At 41.6% G+C, this 21444-nt stretch overlaps 1 protein-coding gene and 1 pseudogene across 1 annotated transcript in view; one reads left to right on the forward strand and one right to left on the reverse strand.

Moving 5' to 3' along the window:
- LOC111160768 (zinc finger protein 729-like) overlaps positions 1–21444 on the forward strand; it is a 411473-nt gene that overhangs the window by 293292 nt on the left and 96737 nt on the right.
- The window catches only part of LOC111160565, a 59076-nt pseudogene continuing 40345 nt past the window's right edge, over positions 2714–21444 (reverse strand).

Below are 21444 nucleotides of genomic sequence, written 5' to 3' on the forward strand. Positions count from 1 at the left end.
CATTTTTAGAGCCATTCATAGGCATAAGACCTGGTGTGTGGGAGATGGGGTTTGAGACCTGTGATATATAGGTCATTATTTTTTAAAATACAGATCTAACTTGAATTATATTATTATATAATTATATAATAGTATATAATTATATAATATATATTATATATAATATATAAGTTGAGTTTATATATATAATATATAATTATTAATATATAATATATAATTATATATATATATAATATACATAAGTTGAGTTTATCAGTCACCTCAAGTGTGGAATACATCAACAAACATAATTCAAGTTAGATCTGTATTTCAAAAAAATAATTTTCAAGTTATAATTATACTATTATATAATTATACTATTATATAATTATATAATTATATATTATATATATATTAATATTATATTACATTATATTATATATTATATAAGTATAATAATTATACTATTATATAATTATACTATTATATAATTATACTATTATATAATTATAACTTGAAAATTATTTTCCTAATTCTTTTGGTACTAAGTGACCTATTAAATTTACTTTTATCCAAAGTAATTAACATTTTCATAAAAAATTGTTAGCATTTTTGTCTTTTTTTTCAAGATTTTATTTACTTTTTTGACAGAGATCACAAGTAGGCAGAGAGGCAGGCAGAGAGAGAGAGAGAGAGAGGAGGAAGCAGGCTCCCCAATGAGCAGGGAGCCCAATGGAGGGGCTCAATCCCAGGACCCTGGGATCATGACCTGAGCTGAAGGCAGAGGCTTTAATCCACTGAGCCACCCAAGCACCCAGCATTTTTGTTTTTCTATTTCTAAACGTTCTGTCAGGTGTAGATTACAATCCTGCTCAAGTATACTTGATTATAGACTGACGGATATTGCCTTAAAGATTACTGAAGGTATAAATCAGACCTTTGGAAAATTGAGTTAATATCCACATGTTTCTCTAAAATCTATATATGTTAAAGATGAATTCTATAGTAAGAATTTATGAGATAAAGGCATTTTGGATAAAAAAGCTTTTAATATATTAAATTTGTAAGGTTTCACTTCTGTATACATTATGTGGTGTTTCAAAAGTTTTAAGACTGCTTATAGCTTCTGATGTTTATAATATTTGAATTACTTAACATTTACTAAGGTTTGAGTATCATTACTTGTAAAATTCTTAAGTTTTCATTCCAAAATTAATATTGTGGTGATCTCACAAGGACTGAATTTTGGGTGAAAATGTTGCCACATATATTTTAAGACTTCTCTGAGGTATTTATTTATGGATGTTTAATAATGTTTGATTTGGTTAAATACAGTGCTCCACTATGTATAACTTTAAGATCTCCCCAGTATGAATCTCTGATTATTGAAGATTCATCCTGTCTAAAGACTTTCCAAGTTCATTACTTTTGCCGTTTCTTTGTAATACATAGAACTATATTTTGTTATCAACAAAGAAGGGACCAAAACTTTCCTACCTTTATGCAAATGTTGGTTTTGACACTAGGCAGGAATTCTTTCAGGTTGTGACACTAAGAAGCCATTTGGATAGACTTCTTTGCTTGATTACATTTACAATGTGTATCCTGTTTTAAATGTCTGCACATAACCTAGATATTACTGAAAGAGAATCCAATCCTATTACCAAATCATTCCATGCATTTGTTTCCTGCACGTTAAAAAAAAAAAAAATACAGTGCTGGGGATAGATGAGGACCTTCAGAAGGTAATTATGTCGATTATACTGTATCATGTAATATTGCCTACTAGCCAAATTGCATGAAAGGGGTTTCACACATGGACTCCCATGATCACAAGCAAGTAAGTGACTTGTAGAACTTTCATTAAACTCTCAACAGTTGGGGAGAAGGCAATTATATCTGAAAGTCATGGATCCATTTTGTTTATGGGGAATTTTGCTGCCTGTGAAATTTGTATTATCCTGCATTGCAAAGCTTTCCGTCATGTTACGTTCCCTATGAATTAATTCTCTCTCCCATGACAACCCCAGGCTATACAGCAGTTGTGGAATTACATCAGCCATGTGAGGAAAAGGGATACAGGAAAAATTAGTCAGGTTTGTCTAAGAAATAGCAGGTACCATGTTACCTTCTGCCCCCCACCCCACCCCAGGCAAACCCTCCGGAAAGGACAAACACCTACAATATTAAGAATCGGTGCTGCAAGGACAGTTAACTCTATTCCTTACAAATCTAGGGGTAGACACTACTACTTCCATTCTAAGGAGGACTATGAAGCACCGTTTTGAGTGATTTCAGTAACTTTGCATCCTGTTTAGCAGCAGACTGGGGACTTAAACCTACAGGGGGTGGTAAAAAATCGTATCGTGATCAACACAATATACAGAAATAGGTGGCTGATGATGTTCTTCCCATAATGTAGATCTACATTTAGCTGGTATGCTATTTATAATTCTGTCTTGACCAGGTTCCATTTATGTGTAAAGATTTATTCTATATGGCAATACCAATTATGCATAAATCTTCTGAGGTGTTTTTTTTTTTTTTTTTTTAAGACTTATTTAGAGGGAAAAAGACTGCAGTGGGGAGAAGCAGAGGGAGAAGAGAGCCTTAAGCTGACTCCACACTAAGTGCAGAGCCAGATGCAGGACTTGATCTCATAACCCTGAGACCATGACCTGAGCTGAAACCAAGGGTCAGATGCTTAACTGACTGCCCCACCCAGGCGCCCCAGCTTCTGAGGTCTTAATAAACTGCAGATACTCTGACTGCCGCAAAATACAATAGGAATCTGCCCCATAACCAAGTTGGGCTTAATAACTGCAAGATTTGCTTGATATTAGTACTGTAACAGAGAGTCCTTTCTTTTTATTCCAGGAACAAGACAAAGTGGCACCTGTCACTATAGCATTGAACAATTTTATGATGCCCAAAGTATGGCAGATAAAATACAGTATGATAGCAAGGCAGGAGGATACAAAGTTAACGATCACAAGTTAACTGCCTTCCTAGGTACCAGAAATAAACAAGCAAAGTAAAAATTAAAGACAAAATACCATTTACATTAGGACCAAAACAAAAGGAACCATCACAGACACTTGTGGCAATTCATGAAAGGTCTGTAATGAAGACATATCATTAACAGATTTTCAATCACGAGTCCAAAGTCCATAATCAAATAATTTCATCAAGAAACAGAAAATTAAAAGATCATATAGACTGAACAAGCTGAAACAGGTTGTTCCACAGATATCCCTGCTCCTTTGACACCCTTCATCTCATGAATTTTAAAACATTTTGACTTCTAATTTTCCTGCAGAGTATAACACTTGATTTAATTAATCTTCAAAAATTAGACTTAGTTCATACTACTAGAAGTCTCTGATTGTACACTGCAGGTTAACACTGCTTAAGCAATGTACCAGCACTCATTATATTAGTAGGGTTTTCTCGTGAAATCTTTGGTGAATCCTGAGGACAGGCCATGGCATGAAAGCTGTGCTACATTCTTTGGTGAGGTTTCTTTGCACTATGAATTCCCTTATGACTCCAAAGGTGGGAATATTTAACAAAAGCCTTACCACAGGCTTTACATCTCTATCTTCACTCTATGTATATTCTGGTATCTACTCAAGCTTGAACAGCGCTTAAAGGATCTGCCATATTCGTGACATTTGTAAGGTTCCTCTCTGGTATGAATTCTCTCATGACTCCAAAGGTATAAATATTTAATAAAGGTCTTACCACTTTATATTTGTATCTTCTCTCTATGTGTATTATGGTGTTTACTGATGCTTGAGTAGTGCTTAAAGGCTTTGCCACATTCGTGACATTTATAAGGTTTCTCCCTAGTATGAATTCTTTGGTGGTGAACAGTGAGGCTTGCATTCTGACTAAAGGCCTTGTCACATACATTTATAGGGTTTCTCCCCATCATGCACTCTCTTATGTTGAGTAAGATTTGAACTCCTGATAAAGGCTTTGCCACACTCATTATATTTGTAAGGTTTCTCTCCAGTATGAATTCTCTCATGACTCCAAAGGTATGACCGTGTGGTAAAATCCTTACCACAGTGATTACATTTGTAAGGTTTCTCTCCAGAATGGATTCTCTTATGTTGAGCAAGATTTGAACCACTAGAAAAGGCTTTGCCACACTCAGTACACTTATAAGGCTTCTCTCCAGTATGAATCCGCTCATGACCCCAAAGTTGTGAAGGTATCATAAAATTCTTACCACATACTTTACATTGAAATGGTTTCTCTCTAGTATGAATTCTCTTATGAATACAAAGGTGTGAATGTGTGGCAAAATCCTTGCCACATTGATTGCATTTGTAAGGTTTCTGTCCGGAATGGAAATTCTTATGTTGAGCAAGATATGAACCATCAGAAAAGGCTTTGCCACACTCATTACATTTGTAAGGCTTCTCTCCTGTATGAATTCGCTTATGACCCCAGAGATGTGACCGTGTGGCAAAATCTTTACCACAGATATTACATTTCTATGTTTTCTCTCCAGTATGGATTCTCTGATGCCTTGTATGGTTTGAGAACCTCTTAAAGGCTTTGCCACACTCGTTACTTTTGTAAGGTTTCTGCTCAGAATGAATTCTTTGATGAGTAGCTAAGGTTGAACAATGGCTAAAAGCCTTCCCATACTCATTACATTTGTAAGGATTTTCTCTATTGAATACTCTCTGGTGGTGTGTCCGTAATGAAGGATGCATAAGAACCTTCCCATATTTATTAAAAATGTTGGTTTTGACACTATAAGGAATTTTTTGAAGTGAAACTGAAGTCTTTCTGGTAGAATTCTCAGCTTGATTACTTTCATGAATTTCCTCTTGGGTTTGAAATCTCTGTAGCTCAGCCAGATGTGAATGAAAGCTTAATCCAAGCCTATTGTCCAAACAGTCTCTGTACTTGCTTCCTGAAGAGCCTGCCTTGTTTTTTAGTGCCTTATTCATTGTATCATGTTTGTAATATTCAGAGGTACTTCTTCCTATGGAAACATTGTGCTTTACAGGAAAATGATTACAGAATTTATGATGTTGTTGATGTTTTCTATAGGTGAGATTTTTGTAATGGGTTGCAGTGTCTTTATAACCTTTTCCTTCATAAAGCCACTGAGTCTCAAATTTGTTTACATCTTGGACCCTCCTCAAATCAAAATCATTAAACTTATGACTTATGTGTCTTTCCAAAATTAATGTTTGGAATAATTCTCCATTATTAATGTCTTCTTTTGGTGGTAATTCTTTGCTCATACATCTAGTAGAGATCTCTGTAAGATATAAAGAATCATAGGCTTCCTATTAACCAGAGTTTGAAGATAGATATTTTTTAATAAAAAATATTACACCAAAAAAAAATTACACCAAAAATTAAACTCATAATTAAAGAGCTATTACATTTGTCAACCATGGTATGCAAGTAAATAGAAATTCAAAGAACATAAAATTTCTCAATAAAGAAAGGCTGATTACAGGCAGTTCAAATTATTTTCAGGGAAGCCTACTTATAAATGTTCTGTGATCAAAAATTATGACAGCCCTGGGGGCGCCTGGGTGGCTCAGTGGTTTAATCCGCTGCCTTCAGCTCAGGTCATGATCTCAGGGTCCTGGGATCGAGTCCCGCATCAGGCTCCCTGCTGAGCAGAGAGCCTGCTTCCCTCCCTCTCTCTGCCTGCCTCTCTGTCTACTTGTGATCTCTCTGTCAAATAAATAAATAAAATCTTTAAAAAAAAAAATTATGACAGCCCTGGAAACTTAGGAATTCTCTACAGGTACCCCAAAGATCATAGCACCCCAGGGGAGGCAGAAAGGTAGCTCTTATTTCAAAGAAAAATACACACCAAATTCAATTACCAAATACTTATTGTACACAACATTAAAACAAAGCTTTAAGAGTAACAAAATATTCTTCTGATACTTGCTATAAAACTGCATCCATGCAGAATAGGCATACTGCAATGGTAATAATCTGTGTTCTGTACTTATATTCCATACTATATGCTACAATTATCTATTAACAATGAAAAAAATAAACATTTTAGTAACCCTGTATTCAGCAATTAAAGAATATGTATATTTGTAAGAAATATATATAGACATTAGCATTTTAAAAAGTTCACCCATAAGAAAAAAAGAAAGAGGTTGTATTTCAGAAGTACACAATATCATAAATGGAAAATATGTTGAAATCACCCATTTTGAAATAGACGTTCTGATAAACATGTAATATAGAGATTAACAATGGGGCTCTGTGACATGGAAATGGCAAAGAAGGGAAGTTCAAACGTACATCCTTTTATAAAGGTGAAGATGAACTACCAAAAACTGTCAGAATGAACTTTATAAAAACCCTGGAAATTAAACACAGGATTCCAGCAACAAGGTATACCCTTAATCAAGAAAAAGTAACTGTTTTAATTTGCCCTGACTCTGTGCCCTGCACCCCAGCTAGGAAGTAGCCTTGAAGATTGGAGTCTGTAAGGGATACAGGCTTCCCAAACACAAGGAAGAGATGGGATCTTCAAAGAATTGTGACCGGTTGTTGGTTTCTTTAATCTTTCTGCTGGCTCCCTGAAGGACTGGTTCAAAATGCTTGCCTTTCTTTGGCCTATCTCAGATCCCTACCTAGGTGGAGGTAATAACCAGGGGCCATTTGTCACAAACATTTAAAGGTTAAGTCTAGTAGCCACTGCCACCTAGGGCAGGGATAACAACTGGGCAACAACGGGCAAACTGAAAATCCTGAGAAAAACACTGGGGAGCAAGGTACACTGGGAAACAAGGCTTTGAAAATCCCCCACATATTCCAGGGACCCAAGAAGGCTGCAGGCATGCCCAGGACCAGACGCATGAAAAAAGACCTGAGAAGACCCCAAGACTATACCTCCTGCTGACCAGCAGATTCTGAGCAAGCAGAAGTGAAGGACAGGGCACTGTTCTCTTAAACGTCTACCCTATGTGCTTCATGCATTCCCCAACACACATACACACACACAAAGGTGGAAAGTTAATATGTTTTGTGTTTGGTTCCAGCAGTCTCAGAAGTCTGCTGAATCTCTAGCTGACTGAGAAGTGAAAGGCATCAATGGCTACACATAACAAAGAAAATATGCCACGCAAAATTTGTAACAACAATCACAAGAGACATTAAAAAGAAAAAAAAACAAAACCCTTGGATGGGATAATATTATGATTTCCAAAGTCTCAGCATATTCAAAATGTCCCATTTTCTTTAACAAGAAGTTACATAGGAGCCAACACAACAATAAAGCAGGACCCATACAGAAAAAGAAATATTAAATAAGTAATAAAACTTGACCCGAAGGAAGCCCAAGTTTTGGACTTACTAAACACACGCTTTAAGTCAACTATTTAAGCTAAAAGGAATGACGGACGAAGAACTGAAAAGCAACCAGGAAAATACCGTATAAATAGAGAATATCAAGAAAGAGATAGAAAGTGGAAAAAGAACCTAACCACATTCCGAAGCTGAAATGGAAAACAGCTGACTTGAAAAATCTCACAGAAAGTTTCAATATCAGGTCTAATAAGGTGGAGTAAGACTCAGCAAACTGGTAAGGAGGTCAGTTGAAATTACCGTGTCTGAGGAGCACAAAGGAAAAGACCAAGTGTGAATGAACAGAGTCTAACAGTCCTGGAAGACAACATCATGTGGGCCAACATATGAACCACAGGAGCCCCAAAAAGAAAGGAGAGAAGGAGGCAGAAGGAATATTGGAAGAAATATGGTAGACAATTTCTTCTTTTTTTTTTTTTTTAAGATTTTGTTTATTTATTTGACAGACAGAGATCACAAGTAGGCAGAGAGGCAGGCAGAGAGAGGGGGGGATCAGGCTCCCTGCTGAGCAGAGAGCCCGACGCGGGGCTTGATCCCAGGACTCTGGGATCATGACCTGAGCTGAAGGCAGAGGCTTTAACCCACTGAGCCACCCAGGTGCCCTGGTAGACAATTTCTTAAATGTTAAGAGACAAGACTCTACAAATCCAAGAACTCAGTGAACATGCTATTAAGAAAAACTGCAACAGAGACGTACGTGCAACAAATCATGATCAATACGTGGAAAGGCAAAGGTAAAAAAGACTTCTGAAAGCAGGAAGGGAGAAGCATAAAATACTGCCAATTAAATACACAGCATATTAAAATTACACAACATAAATAAGTGGGACTTACTCCAAGAATTCAAAGGTTGACAATTCAACATGTAAACATCAATATAATAACCCAGATTAAGAATAAAAAGAAAAAAAGAAAAACCTACATAATCATCTCATTGTCTACAAAGTATTTGAAAACATCCAGAACTCTCAAGTTAAAAACACCAGCATACTTAAAACAGAAGTGAACTTCCTCAACTTCTTAAAGGTTTATCATAAAAAACCCATAGCTAATAACACAGTCAATGGTTACAGAGTAACACTTTCCCCCTAAAATAAGAAGTGACAGATACTGACTTTTATCAAAGCTATCCAACACTGTACTTCAAGTTTTACCAGGACCAATAAGATAAAAAAGAAAAGAAATTTTAAAAATACGTACTGGGGAAGAAAAAGGACAATAATCTCTATGTGCCAATGACATAATCCTATGTATAAAAAATTCCATAAAATACACAGACACAGGGAACCTCAGTGACCCAGTCAGTTAAGCCTCTGCCTTCAGCTCAGGTCATGGTCCCATGGTCCTGGGATCCAGCCTTACACTGGGCTCCCTGCTCAGAGGAGAGCCTGCTTCCCCCTCTCCCTTCCTGTCCCTCTGCTTGTGTGCTCTGTCTGTCTGTCAAATGAATAAATAAAATCTTAAAAAAACACACACAACTTACTCTAACAATGTACCCTAATGATGTCAGGAAGGTTGCAGGACACAGCATCAACACATGAAAGCAGTTGTGTTTTATACACTATAATGAACAATCTGGGAAGGGAATGTTAAAAATATTCCTTTTATAATGAAACATCCAAGAAATAAAATACCTAGAAAAAAATCTTAACCCAGGAGGTCCAAGACCTGTAGACTGAAGCTCATAAAATGCTGCTGAGAGAAAGTACACACTGAAATAAATAGAAAAGACATTCCATATTTCATGGGTTGGAAGATTTCCTATTTTTAAAGATGGTAACATTCACCAACGTGGTCTAGATATTCTATATACACACTATGAAAATTCTAGAAACCATCCTTGGAGAAATGGAAAACATCATCCAATACATACGGAACTGCAAAGGGCTCTGAAGAGTCCAGACAATACTGAAAAAGAAGAAATCTAAAGAATAAACAGAGGCGGAATGTAAACTGGTAGTTTCAGGGACTGGGGACGAGGAAAAAGTGGAGAAACTGATGAATGGGTAATGGACAGTAATGTGGAGTGATGGGAATGTTGTGCAATTAGGCAGAGGTGGTAGTTGGACAACTGGTACTGCTCACTTCTAAATGGTTAATTTTATGTCATGTGAATTCCAGTTTGATTAAAACTTCGTTTTTAAATAACGAAAACTGTGAGTGATTAATTTTACAATAGATTTAAAAAATAGATTATTTTCTGATTTTAATATGTTAAAAATCTGAAGCTAAGTCTGTTTCTATTATGTAGAAATACCAGTTTCTCTTAGACTGGCTTCCTCTAATAACCTGAAATTCTATCACTGAATCTCTCAAAATAGTTTCACACATGAAACAGACAGGAGGGGATGGTGTTACTGCCACATGTACTTGTAAACATAGAGCTATTATGAATAAATAAAAATTAATGTCCAGTTGCCCAAAATTAATAAATCCTGACTTCACAAAGATTATCAGGAGACTGTATATTATATATAACCTTAAGGGTCATATGACTGAGAGCAAGGAATAAATTCTAAGGCAGTATTATCAGTAGCATAACGGCAGAAAGTCTATTTGCCAGTGCCAGAAGATGTGTGTGCTGAAGTGATCACCATAAGAAACAACAACAGCCAGAGAACTACAGAACACCTGAGAACATAAACTTAGATTTTAGCTATTAGTGTAGCATACCAAGAGTTACACGGTAATCTCGACACAGAAATGATTTAACAATAAATCTGAATTGAACTTTATTTTTTTTAAAGATTTTTTATTTTATTTATTTGAGAGAGAATGAGTGAGAGAGAGCACGAGAGAGGAGAGGGTCAGAGGGAGAAGCAGACTCCCCAAGGAGCTGGGAGCCCAATATGGGACAATACTGGAAGTCCGGGATCATGACCTGAGCCAAAGGAGTCGCCCAACCGACTGAGCCACCCAGGCGCCCTGAATTGAACTTTAAAACATCTGTATAAATTCATATAAAACCTAGCAAATTATACTTAGAAAACTTAAAATATACTATAGAAAACCCAAATTATCTTACAAAACAAATTACGAATGAATTTCTTTGTATTTCTGAGGTAAACACAGATACTTCATAACAAAAGCATAGTCTCAAGATATCCATATGCCCAATTCTAAAAACCCAAATTCATTCAAATGAGAAAGGTTATTTGTCAATCAGCAGGTACTAACTTCAAGCAAAACAGATATAGAGAGGATACCTATGACCACATTTTCACCAAATTCCAGAGGTTATATAGATTTTTGGACAAAGCCTCCTCCTCCATATCACTCAGCACTCAGGAAAGAAACCTTGTAAAACACATGAAAAAACATTCATTCCCTGATCAAACAATTCCCTAATAAGATAAAAAACACTGAATGAGTGTCATCAAAAACACACAGCCAGGGGCGCCTGGGTGGCTCAGGTGGTTAGGCGACTGCCTCCAGCTGGGGTCATGATCCTGGAATGCGAGGACTGAGTTCCCACTGGGATCCCTGCTGAGCAGGGATCGGCTTCTCCCTCTGACCCTCCCCACTCTCAGGTTCTCTCTCTCATTCTCTCTTTTTCAAATAAGTAAATAAAATCTTTAAAAATAACAAAATTAAAAATTTTGTTCATGCCAAATCAAGGGGGATGATCCTTCGTGTACTCCAACAACACTGCCACCATGTCCTCGAGAGACACTTCTGTGACACACCAAGAACCGGAAGGACAACTGGAGCCACAAGCCAGGCTCTCATGCTACACTCGATGTCGGCATTCTGGAACATGCTGACCACTCTACTCAGGTGCTTCAGGGCCCATGTTTCTACTTAGTAGGATGACGCTGTGACATGTAAATAACTGACCTCCATCCAGAATGTTCGTTCACCCAGTAAAACTCCTCATGGGAGAGCTCACAAGTTGTCCAGCACCTAAAGGCTGGGTTATCACAGCAGAAAATGAGGATAAAATTCCAGACACTGAGGAACTGTATTTCAAAACCAAGAAAATTTCAGAGGCAAAACCAAACAAACGTAGGAGACCAGGAAATCAGCCACAGTCAAGGGCTTCCCACACTCTCAGACTAAGGAGATGCTGCACGAGGGAGACACACAAAAGGCAGGAAATTAAGGAAGGGGGTCTGATTTGTGGAATGCTCAAACACGGCCTGGGGTCTGCCTACAGATTCCAGGCTGAGGGCCCAAAGCCTGAGATACAGTCCCCTTGAAGGACTGGGAATCAAAGGTTTTCCCTGCCCTCTCTCTACATAGCACTGCCAAACAGCAATGTCAAAACACACCCTCTACTCCCGGTACACGTGTCCCTGCAGGGCAAAGTGGAAAGGAGGATACGGAGGATATGGTGGAGGCACGAACAGCCAGAGGGCTTCGGACAGCCCATGCTCCTGCCCAGAGTCCCACAGGCAAAAGAGCAGCCGACGTTCCCACCATGACGGGTCACTCAGCACGTGAAACGGGATGCGAGCTGGACAGGGCCTGCAGTCAGGACGGGGCGGGGGGGAGGGAAGCCCTATCAGATCTGTGTGGACTGAGCAGGGAAGGAGAGGCTAAGGAAGAAAGCCCCTTACAAAGAGCCCTTCCTGTGCTCCCCAAGGTCAAACCAGTAAAGGGCTCTAAGGGACAGAGAACAGCACGTCTGGGTCATGTTAAAGACTTTGCCCTTGTCGCTGACCAGAGCAGCCGAACCACCAACGGTGGAAACATACACATACGAAGAAGAGGACAAGAAGAGAGGGAGAACAAGCTCCTTTGAGAGCCCAAGAGAAATCGACTCTCCTTTCCCACCCCCTCTCCCACGTGGGGACAATGTCCCAAATGACATTTCTGGAAGTCACCTCCTCTCTGCATCTGCCCCTTACTTGTGTTCACATCGCTGACTCCTTCTCTCTCACCTGGGTTTTATTGCTGGTTTCACCCGCTCCTGGCATTCTAGGGCTCTCCCCTGCTCCACAGGGAGGTAACTTTCAGCTCAGAAAGAGATTCCTGCTGACATGAAAACTGGGAGATGATGTCCTGGGGTTTTCCCAGCCCTTTATCAGCTGAGACCAACGACATTCATTACAGGCGGGTCTAGAAGAACATTTCAGAACTTTGTTCACAGACACCCTTCTTCCTAATGCTTAAATGTTTGACATGCAAATATCCAGCTCTCCTCCCTGAATGACTGAATCAAGATTACAGGCGTAAAGCCAGGCAATGTGATAGTTTAAAAAATTTTTGATGTAAGGTCTTGTTCTTCCTCCAGTTCTAGCACCACCACGAACCTGCATGATCATCTAGGTTTAAAATCCAGACACCACACTGTGAAGCTTTGCAATTCTGAATCAGCAGCACTTCAATCTCAGCCAAGCGGGGAAAGGGCGCCCAAGAAACTCCCAAGAGAAACACAAAGATCTACTAGGGCAGTTCCCAACCTCTGTAGGGAAAGTAATCCTCACCCAGGGAGACCAGGTTCCGGTAGTTCTCCACCATCACGTCCCTGTACAAGGCCCTCTGGGCAGGGCCCAGGCACTCCCACTCCTCCTGAGAGAATTCGATGGCCACATCCCTGAAGGTCAACCATTCCTGAATTGAAAGTACATTTCACCAAGAGGCCATCAGAAGAGTACTTATTTCACAAAAATCAGAGAAGGAAAGAGGCAGAACAGTCACGGAGAATTGAATAATCAGATAAATACATTAAAGATCATTTTGAGCAAGTCCTATATTCCCAGTATTGATTTGTTACACTTTTCTACCAGGGAATTTCCAACAGCTAAACTACTGAATTTTATAATATTATGCCAGATAAAATACACCAATGAAAAAAATCAACAAATGGTAGACTATATGTAAGTTCTAAATATTGTGTTGTATACACACCACTGTATGACAGCTAATTTCTGCATGAGCTCGACCATGAACAATGTCTTCCAGGATGACCAAATGCACAGGAGTGTCAATGAAAGGTGAAAACTGGAAAAATGGAAAGCTGATGATAACCAAACCGACAAAAAGTTTTGAACACTCCCCAAAGGGTCAGTATTACCCTCATGCTTTACAAGTGTTAACGTGTTTAAAAACATAGCACCCCATTAAGTTAGTATTTGTTTCCCTCTTACACAGGACCCGACTCTGTCACACTCTAAGGAATGTGCCTCTGGTCAGACAGGTAATACTCAGCACAGCCTCCACCTGAACCAAGTGGTCAGACTTTAGGATAGACCCCGTAACAACCAGACAGTAAAGTAATGGATACAAGAGTAAAAGTCTTTTGACAGAGAGTTTGCTAATGGAGAAAACCTGAAACAAGTTCAAGGCTGAAACATAAGCCTGGATAAAAGGTTAATATAGAAGCATGCACACACACATGCATAAACATACAGTTGGTGTTCTTACTTCTCTTAGCTTATTCGTGTAGTGGTGTAGAAAAAAAATTTTAGGCCATGAAAAATATTTCAAACATACTTTCAAAGTTAAAATAAAAGGTATTTATGAAATGACATCTTTTTTACACACTACAGACTCCTGCCCATAAACATGTGTGCACATGTGAACACACACACTGAAAGTAACTGAAATCAAAGTTGGAATCTCTAAATGACATCTGTTTTTAGAATAAATCTTCATTATCTCTCAGTTTTTACTCATGTGCATTTCAGTATCTCAGGTACAATAAATGTAAATAAATTGTATTAAATGTAAATAAAATCGTCAATGCTATTCTATTTAGCCTGCTTACAAAAACAACCCTGCAAGAATTTTTTTCTGAAATAACAACATTTAACTTCGATCTCCATTAAATACATACACGGAAGTGTCTGAGCTGGAATCTGCATGCAGACAGAGGGGCTGAGGGAAGGCGCTGGGGTGAGCATGAGCCAACATGGCATGAGGGACCCTTCCGAATGTGATGAGCTTGGCCACATGGAGGTGAGGACACAGAGCACAGAACAGGAACCGAGACAGGACTTTACCTGAGAAAGAGTCATTCCTGACTCCTGGGCTTTCTTCTTCTCCCTCTTCTGGGCTTCTCTCCCAGGCAAGATGGGTCTTGAGACGTCAATCCTGAGCGTCAAACGTATTCTGTTTAGAACTGAGTCAACATTCACCTGCCTGTGCCACACTCACACACATGGAAAGATCCCCGCATGTGGGACACAGCCCTCTGCTGCCCACGGCCACAGTGCAGATTCGGGGACAGTAAACTGCTACATGGAGACCAGCACGTGAGCGTTCTGACCTCTTCCTGCAGAACTCGCTCCCCTCCTTGTGAAGCGCACACAGGAGCTGCAGCAGAGGGGATCCGGGCTGCACTAAGCCTCCCTTCAAGTCACAGACCCGCCCTGATAACCCCCTCTGCAGAGAACAGAACAGCCCCCTCACCTCTCTCCAGAATAGGGGCTGCTTTCAGTCCTCATCAATGGAGGAGCCCGCCTGGGGCTCAATGCTGGATATAGATCAGAATCACCCAGGGTACCTTCAACACCATTGAGGCTGAGCCCCATTACACAAGAAATCTCTGGGGCCTGGGATCATGAGGATTCCGCAAAACGCCTCAGCAATCCCATGGGCTGTCAGGGTGGAACACAACTCAGAGGAGACCAGCCCAGCAGCCCACCCACCTGTGGCTCTGCTCTCTTCTGGGACCACCCCCCATAACCAGACGGTGGAAGAGGAAGTAGCCGAGATCCACAGAGAGAGGCATGACAGGCCAGAGTGTGGGGGGAGGCTGGAATGGGACATGGCAGTGTCAGAGATGGCCCCACGAGAAGGTGATATCGCACAACCACCTGGGGAAGGAAGTTCACCACCTGCATTTGAAGAGTCAGAGAATTCTAGACAGAGGGACCACCCTTGGAAAGCCCTGAAGCAGTCCTGACCCTGGCCCCAAAAACAGCAGAACATCTGTAGGCCTCAATCCCAGTGAGGAAGGAGGGGACAAGCAGGGGATCAGGTCACAGAAGCAGATCAGGAACATTTGGCCGTCGTCTTCAGACACTGTTCTCCTTCATCTCAAGTGAATTTTGGAAACCATGTAGTCTCTCACCCATACAGTCTTTGGTTTTTGCTTTTTTTTTTTCCTTTCACTCTTTAAGAGAAAACACACACGAAGAGCATAATATGCTGTGTATTTTGAAAACAATATGGTCACCTAAGCTCCAGGAAGATGGCACTGCTCTTAACTGGGAGGTGGAAGACTGCAGGGAACACAATTTGGGGGAGTTCAGGAGGTCATGTTTGGACACTGTATGGTGGAGAGGTCTCAGCAGAGATGTCAAGGAGACAGGCAGTGAAGAAAATCTACATTTAGGGCAGAAGTCTGAGATGGAGTATGAATCTGGGAGACTGCTGTTTTGTTTGTTTGTTTAAGATTTTATTCACTCATTTGTCAAAGAGAGAGAGTGCACAAGCAGGGGAAGTGCCAGGCAGAGCACACAGAGGGAGAAGCAGGCTCCCTGCTGAACTAGGAGCCAAAGAAGGATTTTTTTTTTTTTAAAGATTTTATTTATTTATTTGACAGAGATCACAAGTAGACAGAGAGGCAGGCAGAGAGAGACAGAGGAGGAAGCAGGCTCCCTGCTGAGCAGAGAGCCCGATGTGGGGCTCGATCACAGGACCCTGGGATCATGACCTGAGCTGAAGGCAGAGGCTTTAACCCACTGAGCCACCCAGGTGCCCCGCCAAAGAAGGATTTGATCCCTTGGACCCTAGGATCATGACCTGAGCCAAAGGCAGCCTGCTTAACCAACTGAGCCACCCAGGCATCCCATCCCTGGGTATTTAAAGCCACGAGATATGGTGACATGGAAAGTCACTGGGTGTAGAGAAGAGGTCCATGACTGTCTTGTGGGGTGCTTGTCCAATCAGAGAGCAGGGAGCTGAGGAAGAATCTGAGAGGAAGTGAATCAGCTGAAAAGTGAAAAGGGTTGAAAGAAGAAAACTGAAACACACAGATGAGAGATAAGATTTGTCAACGGCAAGATGTCCTGAAAGCCATGAAAAAACATGTTTAAAGGAGTGTCCACTGTTTAACATGCTGCTGATCAGACAGATAAAGACAGATAAAGTGAATTAACCAGACTCAGGAAATGTAAAAATACCTGATCACTTTCCTGTTTACAATTTCTCTGGGTGTGTACCCACCAGTGGATCTGTGGATTATCTGATAATTTTATATTTACTTTTATAAAGAAATCACTAACTTTTTTTTTTGATAGGGAATGCATTGTTTACAGTCCTTGGGGCAGGGCACAATACTTTCAGTTTCACCACCTTCTTTCCAGGGCTTGTTCTTTTCTGAGCCATACACTTTTTTTTTTTTTGAGTATAGTCACACAAGTGGGTATGCAGTAGTATCACTCTGTGGTTCTGATGTGCAGTCCCTAACGATTAGGATCGCTGAGCATGTCTGCATGAGCTTAGTGGCCATCCATCTGTGTATCTTCTCTGAAGAAATGTCTGTTGTGGTCTTTTGCCTACTTTTTACCATTTACCTATTTTTCTTTTGTTGTCTTGCTTTCCACTGTCATATCCAGGAGTCTGGATTTTTTTCAGGAAGGTGATGGAAAGCCAGTGGAGAATTTAATGCCAGGGACTGACATGACAGGACTTCAGATTTACTCTCTGTAAATTTATTCTCTGGCTGAGCCTAGGCCTTGCCTCTTTCCTCACAGTAATTTTCACTGTTGTCTGGCTTCTAATTACAACTGGTAAAACCCTCCTGCAGAAAAATGCCACATAGACACATGTGCAAAATTTCAATCACTTTAGGGATCATGGTCATTCCAATTTCCTGCTCTTGTCCTTCATCTCCATGCTGCAGCTGTGTTCACTGAGGCCTAGGAAGGAAGTCTTTTCACAAGTTACCTTGAGAACCTCTGAGTTCAGTGAAAATTACATGTAACTGGATTTTGAAAGGGCGCCCTAAAGAAACATGGGGCACTTTGTCTTTATCCTCATCATGTCAACTCCATTTCAAAAATTCAAGGATCAGAGTGTCTGGCTGTCTCAGTAGGTACAGCATGGGACTTGATCTTGGCTTGAGAGATCAAGCCCCATGTTGGGTGTGGAGCTCACTTAAATAAGTAAGTTAAGTAAGTAAATAAATATAAATAAAGGGCACTCCGTAAGAAAAAAAAATGGTAACATTAAAAAAAGAAAAATTCCAAGATCATCCAAAACATGCCTGAGCAAAAGAAACTTCTTTTGTGGTTTTAATCAATGGGGAAATATTTTATTATTTTTTAAAGATTGAATTTATTTATTTGAGAGAGAGAACAAGCAAGGAGGGGAAGGGAGAGAGAGAGAGAGAGAGAGAGAGAAACAGACTTCCTGCTAAGCAGGGAGCCCAATATTTGCAGCTGGACCAGGATCCCAGGATCATGACCTGAGCCGAACCCTGATGCCCACCTGACAGAGCCATCCAGGCACTCCATCAATGAGGAAATATTTTAAACACATAAAATGATAAACACAGAGACTTGTTACTGAATACTTCGAAAGACAGTCAGCTGTGGAGGTAAGCTCTGAGAATATTACCTCACCACGAATAGATAAGTTCTACCAGAACAAAGCTCAGAGTCAATCCAGCCCCACCTTCAATATGTTCATACAAAGGACCTGAGGGACCTGAAGGGAACATCTACTTTGGAGCTGACACCTCACTAATTAAACAAATCACATCAAGGAAGAAGAGACACCAGGGAATGTTAGATTAACTTACTAAACTAGTTTCTGACTATTAAGATCATGGGCACCCTTACCAGACATGCACTGAAATAGTCTAAAGTTATTTACTAACTACCGAACAATGTTTCAATATATGAAAATGAGCAGAATGAATGCAGGGGTTCTCAAGTACACACAATGTGTTAAGAAAAAAAAACAGGTTGTAATTTTTTAAAAATCTAGTATCTTCTGGAGTCAAAGCTTTCTTTTTTTTTTTTTTTAAAGATTATTTATTTATTTATTTGACAGAGATCACAAGGAGGCAGAGAGGCAGGCAAAGAGAAGAGGAAGCAGGTTCCCCACTGAACAGAGAGCCCGAAACGAGGCTCGATCCCAAGACCCTGGGATCATGACCTGAACTGAAGGCAGAGGCTTTGACCCACTGAGCCACCCAGGCGCCCCAAAGCTTTCACTGACTGATTGATTGAGAGGGAGAGAGAGACTCCCAAGCTAACTCCATCCCAGCACAGAGCCCTAGCTGGGGCTGGATCTCACAACCCGGAGATCATGACCTGTGTTGATATCAAGTGTTAAAAGCTTAACTGATTAAGCCACCCAGGCAACATTTGGGTCAAAGCTTTTACCATAATACAACTACCTAATATTTAGAAAGAATCATAAGAGCTGGTTTAAGATGTCACCATCATTGCAGAAGTTAATGATTATTTACAGAATAGCAGATGTCCAATACGCTAACATTTACCTCAATCTGACTTACAAAATGAATTAAACGTAAGAGACGTAGAAAGAAAAAGCAAATCCATTTGAAAGAAAAAGAAACACTTAATATTGCTTTAAAAAGCATCATGAAAGGATCGATTCAGGAATTTCTAGTTCCAGTCCATCTCCCCATGCGATCCCAAGATAAGAGGGTGATCTATAACTGACTGACACAGGTCTCGCCCCTCTTTCTGGCTGATCAAGGGTTGCAAACGCAAGCTATCTTACGATGCTAATAATTATTAAATGCACGAGCCTTATAAACAGTTGATATTCTCTTTCTCAACCATTCAATTCAAACAGGCAAATTTAAAGTTAAATAATTATGGAGCCCCATGTCCCATTAACCACCACTCATCCAGACCTGGGTTCCCCTTCCTGCTCCCTCCCAAGGATTTCTGTCTACTAATCTGTTCGTGTGTTTCTCTTTCCTGATTCTCTCCACTGTTTCTCCTTTTCTGTGATTCCCCTGTCTCCGCCCTGTTTTCTCCCCTTTTCTCTCACTACATCTACACTTTCCGGGAAACTCTTGAAACCTACTTCACCTTCCCTTACTCTTTCTGCCCAACCTTTCGCACTGTTCCCATCTCCATAGATTTCGGTCTCTCTCTCCCCCCACCCGTGTCCTCTCTGCTCCCCAGTTCCGTTCCCTCTTTCCTGTCACACACTGTCTAGGCTCTCGCACTGATGTTTCTCTCTGGGCGGTCATCCCTACCGCCTCTCTGTCCCAGCATCGTCTACCCAAAACCTTCTTCTCCTTCCCACTGTCTGCGTGAAGCGCGTCGTCCTTGTTACCCCACTTCTGTTAACCGAGGGCCCTACTATTCGGCTCCCCTTCTCCGGAGCGCCGCCCTTTCCTCCACATTTCGCTCGTTTCTTTTCTCCGCTGGCGACTTGCCCTTCCGCTCTTACGGCCTCGTTGCAAGTCCCTCCCGCATCCTCCTCATCTCGCCGTCTCTTACAGACCCTCTCGCTGCTCTTTCCTCCGCCATTCTCTTTTTCCGGCTCCCTCCATCTCCCTCCTCGGCCGCAGTCACGGCCTCCACAAGGCCCCCCATCCTCGCGTGGGGGAGGGGACCTGCTCCGTCACTCCCCGCGAGCTTCCGTCCGGGAATTTCCCGCTCCTGAAAGCCCGCACCGAAGAGTTCTCAGTCCCTCACTGGGCCTCGGTCCCCTCACTGCACGCGGGGCTGCAAGGGGGCGTCTCAGGAGGGCGGCGCGGTCTGCGCGGAACCAGGGCCAGAGAGAGACTCCGCGCGTCTGTGGGCCGAACCGGGCCAGGCTGCGGCGCGGGACGCACACGCCCATCTCCCTGGCCTCCCACGGCGCGGGTGGGAGCGGTGCCCGGGACGGCGTGAAGCACGGAGACAGCGCGGCAGGCGACGTCTGAAGGCCCGAGGGCCGGAGACCATAGGCGGGGACCGACTCCGACGATGGGAACAGAAAGGCCCCGGGACCCCCCGGCCGCCAGCGCCGCTCGCAGGATTCTGTGTGTCTCCGCGACACGCTACTTACCGCAGTGGGAGGCGCGGTTGAAGGGGCTCGAATGTGCGTGGAGACCCCAGACCTCAGGGGTGAAGGCCTGGGGACTGAGGTTCTGACACTCACTGAACACGTTAAAAGCCCTCAGAGGCCCATTTGACGTTCGCTTCCTTACAGCCGCTTCCGGGTCGGTGAAAAACTGCGCGTGCGCGCCGGTGGAGCCGCGGGACTGGGCAGGGCCTGAGGGTGCTTCCGGCAATGGGCGGTGTGCGGACAGTGGCCAGGCTCTGAGGCGCACAGCGTGTGGGCGGGGCTGGGGCGAGTCCTGGATTTTGCACTTCCGGCAACAGGGGGACCTCAAGCCCCGCCAGACCTCGGCGCCAAACCCGGGGGACAGGATGGGGTGGAGCTATAGAGGAGTGCTTCCGGTAATGGGAGAGAAACTGAAATGGCCGGTGGAGCCAAGATGTCGGAAGGGCGGGGCCAGGCGGAAACTGGGCGGAAAACTTCCGGCACTTGGCGAGTCCTGAGGTTTGCCCTAGCTAGGATTTCCGGAGAGAGAACGGGACTGCTCAGTGGGCTGGACAGGACCTGGCGCCCTCGTGCTTTTTTTTTTTTTTTTTTTTTTTAATTTTTAACTTTTTCTACTTATTTTGTGTCCGGTGGGACGGGACTACTTCCTGCCAATTTAAGTTCATGTTTGAGCAGTGAGGTAAAGGTTGGAGTTGTGCGGGACATGTGTGTTGAAAGTTAACATGGTTACATTTTAAGGGTGAAAGTGGCTTTCCTCAGAAACTGAGAACAAGAAACAACGTCTGGCAACGGTGTGGAGAAAAAGGAACCCTCCTGTACCTTCTGTGGGAATGCAAACTGGTTCAGACCAGACTGTAGAAGACAGTATGGATTTAGTCCAAATGTTAAAACTAGAACTACCTTACTACCCAGTCATTGAACTAGTGGGTATTTACCCAAAGAATAGTTAACACCAATTCCAACAGATATATGCACCCATATGTTAACTGTAGCATTATTTACAATAACCAAATCATGGAAACAAATGTCCATCAACTGATGAATGGATGAGAAGATATTTTATATATATATATATATATATATATATATATATATATATATATATATACAGACACACAATGGAATATTATTCAGCCATACAATAGAGTGAAATCT

Source organism: Enhydra lutris, unplaced genomic scaffold (assembly GCF_002288905.1).
Source record: "Enhydra lutris kenyoni isolate GAN:26980312 unplaced genomic scaffold, ASM228890v2 scaffoldscaffold77, whole genome shotgun sequence".
NCBI classification, from domain to species: Eukaryota; Metazoa; Chordata; class Mammalia; order Carnivora; family Mustelidae; genus Enhydra; species Enhydra lutris.